The sequence below is a fragment of the Pongo pygmaeus genome, chromosome 13 (genome assembly GCF_028885625.2).
Source record: "Pongo pygmaeus isolate AG05252 chromosome 13, NHGRI_mPonPyg2-v2.0_pri, whole genome shotgun sequence".
Taxonomy (NCBI): Eukaryota; Metazoa; Chordata; class Mammalia; order Primates; family Hominidae; genus Pongo; species Pongo pygmaeus.
Window position 1 is genome coordinate 114629099 of NC_072386.2, and position 3891 is coordinate 114632989.

Consider the following 3891-nt stretch of genomic DNA (forward strand, 5'->3'; position numbering starts at 1 on the left):
ATGTGAGTGCGTGTGAGTGAATGTGTGTGAGTGCGTGTGAGAGAATGAGTGTGAGTGCATGTGAGTGAGAGAATGAGTGTGAGTGCATGTGAATGAGAGAATGTGTGGGTGCGTGTGTGAGAATGTGAGTGTGTGAGTGCGTGTGAGAGAGTGTGAGAGAATGTAAGAGAATGTGAGTGAGTGCATGTGAGAGAATGTGAGTGAGTGCATGTGAGAGAATGTGAGTGCGTGTAAGAGAATGTGAGTGCATGTGAGTGTGAGCATATGAGTGTGAGAGAATGTGTGAGTGCGTGTGAGAGAATGTGTGAGTGCGTGTGAGTGTGAGAACGTGTGTGAGTACATGTAGTGGGTGGGTGCATCTGAGAGAATGTGTGTGAGTGAATGTGTATGAGAAAGAGAATGTGAGTGTGCGTGTGAGAATGTGAGTGTGAGAGAATGTGTGTGTGAGTGTGAAAGAATGTGAGTGTGAGTGCGTGTGAGCTTGAGTGCAAGTGCATGTCTGTATGTGAATATGTGAGTGTGACTGTGTGTGAATGTGTGTCAGTGTGTGTTAGTGTGTAAGAATGTGTGTCTGAGTGCGAGTGAATGTGAGTGCATGTGAGTGTGTGACCCCCCCGTGTGTGTGTGAGTGTGAGTGCAAGTGAGTGAGTGCATGTGTGTGAGTGTGTGAATGCACGAGTGCGTTGAGTGTGTGTGGTTGTGTGGGTGTAAGTGTGTGTTTGGAGTAGGGGTGGAGGATATGATAGGAAATTAGGCTAGAGAGGAAGCCAAGGGCCAGGTGACACTCAGGACCTTGAATGCCGGCTAAATAGCCAGGACTTTATCCCTGAAGGTGATGAGGAGCTATTAAAGGCCATTAACCAGAGAGTGATAGAGTCAGATTTGTGTTCAGAAAAAGCTCATGACTTCAGGGTAAAAGAGGAATGGGAAGGGGAGGGGTGAGTAGCAGGGGACCAGAAAGGAGTCCCTGTCTCTCTCTAACCTCCCTGCCCTCTCCAGTGGGGACCATGGGAGCCCCTCCCATCAGCCTCTACCTGCGCTCAGGCTTGATGTGCCCGGGGCCAACTAATTACTGGGTACCTTCTCCTTGAAGACCATCAGAGGAAGCCCAGAGGGCCAGCCCCAAGCTGGGCTTTCCTGGCCCCTAACTGCAGCCTCCACCTGCTAGGTTTCTGGGCCTGTCCTGACTAGGGTGGGCGGTGCAGGAAATAAGCAGCGGCCCCACCCCTCCGGCAGGTGGGGCCCAGAAAGTCTTGCCGTCACCCATCTGGTTCCCGCCTGTCTGCGGGAAGCTTTAGCACCCCAGGTCCCTGCTGTGCTCAGCTTGTGAGCTGCTGGCTGAGACTGAGCTTGGGAGGATTCAGACGGACAGCAGGACCTGACTCCTGTCTTACACCGTCAACTTCTCCTGCGTGAGCTTAGGCAGACCACTGCACCTCTGGGCCGCTTTTCTTCTCTGTAAAATGAGATTCTAGTGTTTACCTTCAAGACTTCGGAGGTTCATAGAAGAGGACTTAAGCATTTTGCACAAAGCCAATCACCTGTGGGCACTAAGTGACTGGGGCTGTGACTGTCATCCTCGTATTCTCTGGTGGCCCTGGTTGGAGTCCTTACAAGTTGTGTGACCTTGGGTAAGCTACCCTCAGTGGGACTCAGTTTCTTCACTTGTAAAATGACCATAACACCAGCATGTATTGTGGGGAATTGTGAGTTAATTCAGGTAAAGGGCTTACAACAGTGCCTGTTGTATAGTAAACACACAATCGTAGATTCTTGAGTTTCTCACAAGAATTGTTTTTTCTCTGATTTGGAGTTCACCACGGAAGCCAGAACCCCTTAAATAGTGCCCTGAGAACCAGCTTAGGCCCACGAAACCCCCAGCCTCCATATAACACAATTTTAGTGATACAAAGTGCTAGTAAATGCCAGGTGTGGTGGTTCATGTAATCCCAGCACTTTGAGAGGCCGAGGTGGGAGGATCGCTTGAGCCCAGGAGCTGGCGATGAGCCCAAGCAAAATGGCAAAACCCCATCTCTACAAAGAAATACAAAAAATTAGCCATGCATGGCAGTATACACCCATAGTCCCAGCTACTCAGGAGGCTGAGGTGGGAGGATCACTTGAGCCTGGGAGGTCAAGGCTGCAGTGAGCTGTGGTGGTGCTCCTGCACTCCAGCCTGGACAACAGAGGGACACCCTGTCTTGCAAAAAAAAAAAAAAAAAAAAAAAAAAAAAAAGCTAGCAACTATTGGTTGAAGACTTACTGTGTGCTGATCCTGAGTTTTACAGATTAGCTGGGGCTCTGCTATGGATAAACTGGCTGCATCGTTTCCTGCTTCCATAGCTGGCCAACTTCAATGAATGCTGCTGCCCCTTCCTCTCCCAAAAATTGATGACAGCTTGAACCAAGCTGAAATTCAGCACACAGCTCTGGGCACTGGGCACTGGTACTCAGGATACCTCCTCGGAGGGCTGGGGAGCCCTCTTGCCTTCCCACTGTCCTGGCTGAGGTCCCAGCATGGCTTGACCCAAACCCTCAGTGTGTCTTGGAAAGTCTTGGAAAGTGTCTGAGGACTGAGGTCAGCTGTGCCCCTGAATTTTCCCCTTTCTGCACCTCAAGGCCAGGGCTTTCTCCAGCTTTCACTTCCCACCCTTTTCTTCAAGCCAGAGCCCTGGACATTATCTCAAGTGGTTTTAACTGGTCCATAGCTTAAGCCAGCCTCACTGCCTTTTCCCTTACCACAAGGTGTTAGATGGGGAAGTGTGCCTGGTGGATTTCACAGTCAATTATACCGAGATGATTTGGGAAGTGAGATGTGGATTTTGTTTAGTGAATTGTTCAGCTGAGCTTCAGACCTGGTGACAGCCATAAGCCACTTCTTGGTAGGAGTAGGCCGTTCATTTATTTAGTTGCCAAACTCCGATACCTTCTCCGTGCCAGAGGGGGATGCCGAGGGAAGCACACTGAAATTACTGCTTCTTATTGACGAGCAGACATGTTACTTAATTTTCTTAGGTAGATGATGTAAGCAAACTTCATTTCTCTGCAGGAAGAGTCAAGAGCAAAATTATTTCTCCTCTTCCAACAATTCCATATGATGCTTCCAGGTCTGGCAAAAGCATTCCCTCTGTTTAGAATCCACCGAGTAGTTGCTTTCCAAGAGAATTCTAATGTCGCATTTCATTTAATCAGCAAACACTCCTATCAGAAAGAGATCATTATGTCTCTCCTACAGGTGAGAAAACTGAGGCCCAAGGACCTACCCGGATCACCAGCCAGAGAATGGCAGAGCTGGGACTAGGCCCACCCCTTCCCAGCATTGAAATTCACACTCCATCCACTGCTGATCTCCAAGAACCCCCTCCGTTCCCTAATTACTGTGATTCTTTCCCGTTTGAGAGTCTAGCCGCTGGTGGAAGAAACTTTGTCTTCAAGAAGGAAGATCTGGCTCTTTGAACAGCCTGGATTCCAGATGGCTGAAGAGTCTCAAAAATAATCAGCATTAGTTTTTTCCCCCCAAGTCTGTACTTTTTTCCTTTTTACTAAGGTAATGCATGTCTATTTTTAACAATTCAAACATTATTTGAATGTTTTTAAAATGAGAGTCACAGGTATTCCCCTCCCCCAAAATAGCAGCTGTTGACAATATGAGACATATTCTTCCAGTCTTCTCCCATGCAAATATTAATAACACATATAAAAATCATAATAATTGTTAGAATTACGAAACCAAATATGCTATACACCTTTCTAAAAATTTAACACTGGCCAGGCGCAGCGGCTGACACCTGTAAACCCAACACTTTGGGAGGCCAAGGCGAGTGGATCGCTTGAACCCAGGAGTTTGAGACCAGCCTGGCCAATATGGTGAAACACTGCCTCCATAAAAAA